Source organism: Otolemur garnettii, unplaced genomic scaffold, assembly GCF_000181295.1.
Source record: "Otolemur garnettii isolate 467f Iridium unplaced genomic scaffold, OtoGar3 scaffold00037, whole genome shotgun sequence".
Lineage (NCBI taxonomy): Eukaryota > Metazoa > Chordata > Mammalia > Primates > Galagidae > Otolemur > Otolemur garnettii.
In genome coordinates this window covers 12,677,060-12,687,919 of record NW_003852432.1, presented here as the reverse complement: position 1 = coordinate 12,687,919, position 10,860 = coordinate 12,677,060, and positions in this window count along the sequence as shown.

The window sequence follows — 10,860 nt, the reverse complement described above, 5'->3', positions numbered from 1 at the left end:
TCTTATCATACTTTTAAATCCACTTACGTGTTATAACTAAATCTTTTGGGCATTTGATTTAGAAAGTCCAAAAGCATGGTACCAGCATCTGGCAAAGGACATATCTGGAGAGAGGGTGAAAGATGAAACAAATGCACAAGACAGAAATGAAAGAGGGACCTGAATTCCCATGATAGCTAACCCTTTCCATCTATAATAGCACTCATCCAATCATCCAATCACAAGGGCAGAAACCTCAGAACTCTATCATCTCCCAAAAGCCCTGCCTCTTAATATGGCCATGATGACAACCAAGTTTCCAGCACATAAACTTCTGCAGGAAATATTCAAACCATGGAATTCTACCCATCCTCTCTCCTCAAATTTATGCTGTTCTCTCATGAAAAATACATTTATTCCATTTTAATGATCTTGAAAGGCTTAACTTATTCCAGAACCAATTCAAAAGTCCAAAATCCACAGTATTATCCAAACCAGGTCAGATAATGATAAGACTCAAACCATGATTCTTCCTATGACAAATTTCCGCATTGGTGTACCTATGAAATATCTACTTCTACAACACAGTGGTGGAACAGGTACAGGATAGACATCCCCATTTCAAAAAGAAGAAATAGCAAAACAAGAAGGTTCTAAATAAATCCAAAACACATAAGGGAACACAGCATTAAGTCTTAAATGTAAAGAGCTATCTCCTTTGACTCCATTTCTGCACCCTGGATGCACTGGGGTAAGAGGTGGGCCCATGGCCTTGGACAGCCTCATCTGTACAGTTTTGCTGGGCTCAGCCCATGCAGCTCTCTAGTCTGGCAGTGCAGGCTGGTAGCCCTACAATTCTGGGGTCTCAGTATCACCCTGTATCTAGGACTCCATTAGGCATTGTCTCTTAAAGGTCCCACTTCTTAATACTGTTAAAATAGCAATTAAATTCCCAATACGTGAATTTGGGGGACATATTTTAGCCATAGCACCAGAATATCATACTGTGTTCTGTTGTCACCATCCTGTCTCTGTAGCCTCTTCTAAGCTGTGACATGTCTCAAGCTTTCCTTGCTTTGCGGGACTTTGACAGTTTTGAAGAGTGCAGATAATGTATTTGATAGGATATTCTTCAATTTTTGTTTATCTGTTTATTTCTCCCCCCATAATTGTATCAGGGTTGTAGCTTTGGGGCAAAAAAAACAAAACAAAACAAAACAAACAAACAAAAAAACTACAGAAGCGACCACCCTTCTCATCCTATCTTATCAGAGATACGTATTATCTACACGACATTCCTAATGATGTATGGGTATAGGGTTTGCTGGGCTTTCCCACTGAAAAGTTACTGTATTTCTCTTTCCCTTCCTTGATTTTTTAGAGTTGCCTTACCAAGACTAGCGTACACTCACAGTCAGGAGAGCATTCAAACAAATTATTTGGAATTCTTGTGCAAGAAAGGTTTTTCTCACATCCTTATTTATTTTTATTATTTATACTATTACAGTCTCTTATACTTACTTTCATATTTTGGGCTATGAAAAAACTACATCTTAAATTTCGTTGCCAAATCATCTCAGTTTTGGCAATGAAGAATATTCTCAGGTTCATTTCTGGGTCTCTTCAACATGCCCCATTGCTTTATATTTCAAGAATTTCCTCACTTTCTGGTACTGCAAGATGCTCCAGGCTCATTTCATATTTTCTTTCCCCCAGCCCTAGGAATGGCCATTTTCTCAAAGAGCTCTGGTTTCTTTTAATAAAAAATGTTATTTAGAAAGCAAAATTTAGGTTCTAGGATGTTCATTTTTGTCAGCTTTCCCCCCATCTGTTTCAGTTTAAATAGTTTCTATTGCCATGCTTCTAAAATGACTGACATTTTATTTTTCATTGTTGAATATGCAGCCAAGGACGGCAAGGATATAGTTAGATTTTCATTAAACTTATTATGTTTTGTTTCTGATAGATCTCCCCTTTTCTCACTAATATGTTCATATATTCCTTTAAAACCATTTTATACTATTTGTCTTAAACTTCTTTTTACTGATTCCCTTGTGTCTGTCATTCTAGGTCTCTTTCTGATGCTATCCTTTTTCTGTTTCTGTACGCCTTTCTTCTCTTGTCTTACCAATAGTTCAGCATTAGAGGCTGTACATTGTGGACGCCGTGTCATGGAATGAATGGATTATGTTTACTTGTTTTGGCAGGCAGGTAAGCTGGTTGCAGACCAGCTTGTTCATTTCTTGTCTTTGACTTTTTAAAATGGGTCCAGTATGTAACCTCTACTTTGGGGCTTTTTTACTACTAAGCCATTCTTTTGTGCTAACTCTTCTAAAGTGATCAAAGACATCTTCACGTTGCCTGGTCAGAACTTAAATAGTCCCCAGTCCTATTTGTTCTAAAAACTGGTTAGCTTATCAATTCACTGATTAGCTGTTCCTTCCCCTTGCCTGGCTTTCTGTAGTCTCTGGTCATATGTATATCTTAGTATTCAGATGAAGACCCAAACACCACCCCCTACACACACACACAGATTTCTAGAACACCCCCTTTTTTGGGGCATAGTTTTCACTTTTGTAATTTTTCTCCATAAATTCTAACCTCATTAGACTCCTCATTAGACAAATCTAATTCTGTTTCCTCAACTTAGCAATATTACTGTGCTATTTGGGGTTTCCTTCTCTACATTCATGTCTAGAAAATCAGAATCTTTATAAGGGTCACCCCATTTTTTTTCTTTTCTTTCATAGTTAATAATCCTGTTTGGCCTTTTTCCCAACTTCTGATAATAGCTATTTATTTATTTACTTTTTTAGATATCTGTGGCTGGAAAGAACCTAGCTCCCAATATACCATCAAGGTCAGAACGATGTTTCTAGGGAAAAAATGCAGTTTTATTTAAACATTCTTATGGTGCTTTTAGGAGTTTCCCATTATTACAAATGCCATTTGTCTATATGTAGGCAAATAGATGAATGTGAAGATAGACTGTGTTTAACAACTATAAAAGGAAACACAATTGCACGTACAGCTTTCTTTGGGTTTCCTTTTCAAATGAATACTTTCAAAAGGATACATTTTACCTAGTGTCCTTTAATTATTTGATGCAAAAAATGGGTAAGTGTAAGTCTATAACTTATATAAGGTTTTAAAAAAATGTTCAAGTAAACCAATGGCTTAAAGCAAAATAATCAGCCCACTCTACACACACACACATGCACGCACACACACACACACAGATTTTTTTTTTTCTTGTTAAACTGTCAGGTTTCTTTTTTTCTTTTTCAAGACCTAGTTATTTGTTAGGTAAAACTGAATGCCAACACCTTTTAAAACTTGATATTTTAAGCTGAAAAGTTAAGCTGTGGGAGTTTGGGAAACTTGCTTTAGAAATATAATTGCTTTCAAAAACATTTTCTGGGACTTGAATGTCACCAAAGGAATAAAAAATGAGGCGAAAAAGTAGACTATAATCCTGAAAGCATTTGGAAGAGAAAAAAATTTTTTGCTGGTTTCATGATATTAAATACCCTGCTTCCTTTGCTTAAATCTTGGCATCTTTTTCCCCCCTTTTTGTTTGTTGGGTATCATTAAATAAGAACCACAATTTTAACTATTGGCATTCACAACAAAAGGAAAATATTTGAATCCTGTTTGGTGATAGTTTAATTGATTCTATGCCTGTCCTTTAGCACACACTGGAATGGCAGGTAAGTCTGGCCTGTTAAATGCTGATGTAGTGTCAGGGGATTCTTGATCCAATTTTTCACTAGAACATAGTCTCTCATCTTAGTCTGACATTCTACTCCACTCGCCACTGTCAATGTCAGAGGAAGTGTCATTATTTGAACAATAGCATCTTCCAGAAGAAAGGACACCATGTTTACTTTTAAGAATGTCAGCCGTTGTACATTCAGAAGCATTTTCTGGGGTTAGCAGAAACATATTTGACCGGACTAAAAGCAAAACTCCTTTCCATGCTGAAAGTCATAGATTCCAGACTGGAAGGACCTTTAAAAATGCTAACCAGCCGAATCTCCTGCTTTCTGGTAAAAGACAAAGAGATTTTCTTTTCCCTAGATTTTTAATGATTTCCGTGAAGCGCAGTGTGCAATTATTTTAATTATTTTTGAGGATTCAATAATTCTAATCCTGTTTGTCATACTTCTGTTTGTGATATGCATTGCATCAAAAGAATATTTGTTGGAAAATATACATTCAATTGCTTTGAACTCTAACCAGTAAAATAGTATGCACAAATTTCACTCTTATGAAGTAGTCAGTAGTCGTTTATGTAGTTGGTAATTTTCTACTGCAAGAATGTCAAATATTTTCTGTAAAGGGCCAATTTCTGTTGTATTGCTAGTCACGAGGTCTCTACTGTAATTTCATAACTCTATCATTGTGGCATGAAAGCAGCCATAGATACTGTGGAAATAACTGGATCTGACTGTGTTCCAGAAAGTTTATTTACAAAAGCAGACTATGGCCAGGATCTGAGGGTAGCAGTTTGCTGACCCCTATGCTACTTCTTGGACAAATCTACTGTTGGGAAAGAAGTCACAATTGTGTGGTCTTTTGACCCCCACACTGTTGCATAAGAATGTGTCTCGAGCCTAGAACATTTCCTTACAAAGAGATAAAGATGGCTGCCTGGGCTAGGCATATCTCTTATTTGTGAATATATTTCCTTTCTCCAGACTTGTTGTCTACTTCTTTGTTCTGCTTAAGTGTATGCCTCATATGGTACCTGGCCAACGTGCTGTAATATCTGCCTCCTTGGGGAGGGAACTAGGTCATTTGCCTTTAGCAAAAAAAGGGGATAGTGCAGACCATCTCCCTTCGGGGGCTGCTGGGCAAGACCTGCTGGCCATGGGACCAGCAGTGATGCTCATCTCACTCTGCTTCTTCCCTGTGTGAGTAAAGTGTTGTCCTATCCAGCACCTGTGCAAACTGTGTCTTTTTTGACAACCCTGATACTGAAAACCACGAAATAGGTAGACATGTTGGGACCGCTGCTGCTGGTGGCAGACTTTGTTATGCTATTTCCTCTGTGTTTTGGGACTCAGCCCTTCTCAGAGGTGGCAATATCTACCACCTACTTAACATCTACATTTTGTTTTTCACTGTTATTTAACATCTACAGTGTTTTCTGCAAAAGTGAATTTTCCAAATGTGAAATCAGGTCAAATAATTATTTTTGGTTGAAACTTTTACTAACTATTCTTACAACATGCTAAGAGTTGATGACGTCCATCCTAGGCTAATTCCAATGGATGTTTCATTTTTCCTTGAGAATCCTGGGTTATTAGGTCAAAACGCAAAACACCTATTGTACGTTGGTAATGAAATAACTCTGGGTTACTGTACCGTGTTCCAGTGCAACACTATAATGTTAATGAGCCATTCTATTAAAACAAATCTATGTGAAATTAAAATTAATATGCAAATACACATAAAATCTAAATTTGTTAACAGAACATTGACATTTTAAGCTGATGACATTTATTAAAATATTTCTTAGAAAGTAAGCTTACTTTAATTCTGGCACAGTAAAATCTTTGCTTTTATGTCTGTGATTTCAGCTACGAGAATGTTTAAGCCAAGAAAATTTTTGTATAAGAATATTAGTGAAAAATTTGAGTAATATATTAATAATGTTTTTGTCAGAAAGTGTATGCAATTTAGATTTTTTTCTGATCTGTCTCCTCTGAGTAATGGTGAAGTTAAGTTGAAAAAAAGCATATTTTTAGATTTTGCAGTCTTGGGATTTTCATGATGTTTTAGGTTTTTTTGGTAGGTTTTCATGTAGTCTACTTGAAGTAGACTTTGTCTCTTAATCAACTTGTGAATTGAGGTGTAGTTGCAAAACTAAAATATTGAGGACATTTATTTGTAACATTGAGAAATGAAAAAAGAGTTTTGTAAATCTGTTTAGAAATACAGCTAGATGTAATTAAAACAATAATCACTTACATAATTTTTCATTTCACTTCAAATCCCCTCTCTGAATTCCCAAGTTCCTCTTCATAACATGACTTGTAGGAGTGAGTATAATTCTGATAATATCTGTGTTTTTGTTTACACAATAAAAAATAAACCTTTGATTCCTTTGTATGGAATAAAATAATGCTAATCAGTTCCTTTTGGACATGGCAAATATTCTTAGTTGAATGAGGATTAAATTACTATGTATAGTTTCTTTTCTTTTCTTTTTTTTTTTAAGAATCAGGGTCTCACTTTATTGCCCCTGGTAGAGTGCTGTGGCGTCACAGCTCACAGCAACCTTCAACTCCTGGGTTTAGGTGATTCTTTTGCCTCAGCCTCCTGAGTAGTTAGGACTACAGGTGCCCACCACGACGCCCAGTTATTTATTTGTTGCAGTTAGGCTGGGGCCAGGTTTGAACCCACCACCCTTGGTATATGGGGCTGGGGCCCTACTCACTGAGCCGTAGGCACCAAACATATGTATAGTTTCTTATAAAAACTTTGATGAAATATTAATGAGTCAGAGTTAAAACAATGGTAGGCATGAAGAAATAAAATATCTACAGCTCAAGGAATTAAGGGTGTTGTACAGTGACTATATGCAGCAACTTTAATGAATAAACAATCAGTAATTATAAAAACAAAAGAATTATATTAGTTTTTCTTTGCTCATTAAACAAACAAAAAGTTATAGTTCTGATCGTTTTGGAGAAAAAGGAATATCACTACTTGTAGTTGCATTAACTTAGGCCACTAATGGACCATTTAGAACACTGGATGAGTCAATATATTATCAGCTCCCCAGACAATATGAAAGAATTAAAAGATTTCATAAAATTAACAATGTATAATCTCCTTTTATTGGTGAGATTAGAACAAACATGTGATACCATATTTGAAATACTCAACCTTGCCAAGTCTTGACAAGAAGCATTCAATGTAATATCGAAGATAATTTAGTTAATTGGTAAAAGCTTGACTACTTCTCTTTTTATAATTCATTGGTAAATTCTTGGTAGATTTCCCATATTTTCAAAGTCGTCTTATAAAAAATATCAGCATGATAAATGTATGGGATTCAATCTCTCTTAGAGATGGCAATAGCTACCACCTCTAAATAACTATTCAATAACTATTGATTTTCATTGCTAAAATACATACATTATTACAATTCTCAGTGTGTGTATACACATATGACACCATCTCAGTACATTGCATTAGGAGAATATAATCATATGTGATACTTTCCATTTAAAAGATTGAGCCCTTTATGAAATGTCAGTTTATTTTTCATCAGAAATTCTTTATTATCTACTTTATCTTACCTTCACTTGGTAAAAGGGATAGAAATAGATTTCCTTAAATAAAAGTTAAAATAAGAATGTTCTGTGGTAATAGTATTAATCAAGTCTGGATCCCAAAGAATTAAAGCAACAGTTTTATAGAGATTTCACTCCACAACAACAAAAAATCAGTTATGTGGAATCATCTAAGGGCAAGGCTGCTCTTCCTATTTCCACCACACCACAGATCTGACCACATTCAACTTATCACAAAATACTTGACTTAGGTATAGATTTCAACTGAAAATGTTGCATGATTTAATTAAATTCAATTTTTACTTATTTACAAAGGAGAGAATTGAAAACTTGACACTTTATAACCTCTATTCCAAATTAAACGAGAATCTCTCCGAATTTTGTTCACATTGGAATGCCATCACTCTTTAGAATTGACCTGGAAAGAGCACTATTTCTTGCTTCAATAAATACTCCATGCAGTGCTCTGACAGTCCCTCAATCTTTTTGAAGGAATTTACTTCTTAAAAGATAAATTTTATTAATTATTGCAAAATCATCATTTTATCAGTAATGAGGGAAATAAAAAATCTACAGCATTCCATAGAATACAATCTTTTTTCATCCTTTGTTTTCAATTTTTCGCTTCTTTTTAGTCATTACCTGAATAGAGAGATTACTGAAAGTTACACTCATATTTAGTTAAATGTCTTTTTTAATTTTTGCAATGATTTTCTAGTTATGTTATCATTTTAATAGTTTATAATATTTATATTTTGTGGTTGAACTAAAATTTGCATAGCCTCTACTATGTTATTAAATGCTTAAATTTTGTCATTGTGACAAATGTTGCATTGTACATTTCTATGAACATAGTTTTTCAGGGTTTGAGTTATTTAGGACTTAACTAAACTTCTAGAAAAAATTACCAAGTGTGGTTAAAATGTCATATTGTCCTCCACTATCTACTCCTTCCTTATGGAAGGATTATATGTCCATGCCCTTTCTCATGTGACTTGAAGAGCTTTTAATTTGTGGGATAAAATTTCTTGCCTCATTATCAGGGTTGTTTATATGACTAGTTTAGGGCAATGAAATATGAGCTTAAGTAACAGTGTGCTAAGTCTTAGCAGAAGTATTAAATGAGATTATGTGCCTCAGGGTGGCACTTCTTTCATAGCAGAAGGTCCTAGAAAAGAGTTCTTCTCTCAGCCTGTGTCCTAGATTAAGAATGCATGTGGAATAGTCCTACAGATGGGAATAAAGCTGTAGTGTGCCCAGTAATTATATATCATTAGAAATAAATGTTATATTGTGGACCACTGTGATTTGAGTTTTGCTTATCAGTATAGCAAAGACTGACTGATAGATATGTATGATATATATATATATATATGTATGTATGTATATGTATGATATATATATATGTATGTATATATATGTAGATATATAGATATGAGATTACTAAATCAAAGTTTTTGATCAATGCTTGGCTCTTGAGAGGTATTGCTAAAATGTTTTATAAAGATGTTACACTAATGTACACTTACACTAGCAGTGTTTGTGTATATTATTTATCATGTCCATGTGTTATCATTTAGGATTCAGTTAATAAAACAAAAAGCAAACTAGGTATTTTAAAAAGAAGTAGTTTAATAGAGATAATTGATTACACAGATGATAAAGGGGAAAAAAGCACAGTGAGACAGCTGAGACAGGGATCAAACAAAGATCATCTGATCATCTCAAAAGATGCAGAAAAGGCATTAGCGACAGGAAGTAGCTGCCCCTTTCTAGAGGGATGGAAGCAACAGAGAAAAGGTTGGGAGTCAAAGGAGAGGCTCTTCAGAGCCTGAGCTGGGATTGTCAGCTTCGGCAGGTATCTCTAAGGGGATGTGATGAGGCTGATCAGGAAGTACTGAAGGAAGTGGGAGGACAAAATGATGTCCTCAGCTAATTCCAGTGGGAAAGACAGGATCACATCAGCAGTGAACAAGACAAGAATAGATAACAGTTTAAGCTTTGTTCATCTGGGCTTTTCATCCTTATGTTAAAATGATAGAATGAGGACTTCAGGGAGCGGTTCTCAATCTGTGGGTCGTGACCCACAGGAACTGTATTAAAGAGCTGTGGCATTAGGAAGGCTGAGAACCAATGATTTTAGGCATGACCAGCCTTCATATTCATAGATTACGAAGCTTTTATGCTTTTATAGAACTCTTTTTTTATTTTAAAGAGAAAGTTTCTCGCTCTGTCACCCAAGGTGGAGCAGTCATCTGATCATAACTCACAGCAAACTCGAACACTTGGGTGCAAGTGATCCTTCTGGCTCAGCTTCCCAAGTGACTATAGGCACATGCCACCTTGCCTGGCTATTTTTTTAAATTTTTTTTTGTGGGTAAGGGGTCTTACTATGTTGCCCAAGTTGGTCTTTTATATAGATGCAAAATCCTTAGTAAATTTCTCTGATAGAAAACAGAGTTCAACAGCACATCAAAAAATAAATAAAGACTCCACCATGACCAAACGGACTTCATCCTAGGGATGCAAGGATGGTTCAACATATGTAAGTCCATAAAATTGATTCACCACATAGACAGAGGCAAAAACAAAGATCAGATGATCATCTCAAAAGATGCAGAAAAGGCATTTCACAAAATTTAGCACCCTTTCACGATAAAAACTCTTAACAAAATAAGCATAGATGGACTATATCTCTTTTTTTCCTTTTATAGTCTCATAAAGTTTAATGGAAAAAAAATTTACCTTTTTTAAATTAACCTCAGTACAAAAATACAGTTGATGACTTGATAAAATGGCTACACCTAGGGCTTAAAGATTTAGGTTTCTCCAATGGTACCATGGGAAAGTGTGCTTCCAGCAGAAGCTGAGTCCAAGCACACAGCCATCCTGTGCAAACAAGGAAGCCCAAGCAGGAGAGGAGAATAGCTATTAACGCCAATATGACAATGCCACAGCCAATATTAAGGAAAGGAATATCATGTAATGAAAAATTGAAAGCGTTCCCACTTAGAACTGGAACAAGACAAAAACGCCTACTGTCATTACTTCTATTCAACCTAGTGCTGGACGTTCCAGCCAGAGGAATCAGGCAAGCAAAGGAACTTCAGGGTATCCAAGTCGGGAAAGAGGAGGTCAAGCTATTGATCTTTGCTGATGATATGAACTTATATCTAGCAAACTCCAAAGATTTCACCTAGAGACTCCTGGAATTGATGAACAAATTCTGCAAAGTCTCGGGGTACAAAATCAGTGTACACAAACCAGTAACCTTTTTATATGCCAGCAAAAGCCAAGGTAAGAATGAGATCAAAGACTCCATATGTTTTACAACAGCTACAAAGAAAATAAAATGTCTAGGAATATATTTAACCAAGGAGGTGAAAGATCTGTACAAAAAGAATTATTAATCACTGAGGAAGGACAATGTTGATAGTGAAAATAAATGGAAAAACATATTATGCTCATTGATTGGCAGAATCAACCACGTGAAAATGTCCACACTTCCCAAATGCGCTGCAAGTGTAGTGCAGTACCCATCGAAATACCAACGGCATTTTTTTTTTTTTTTTTT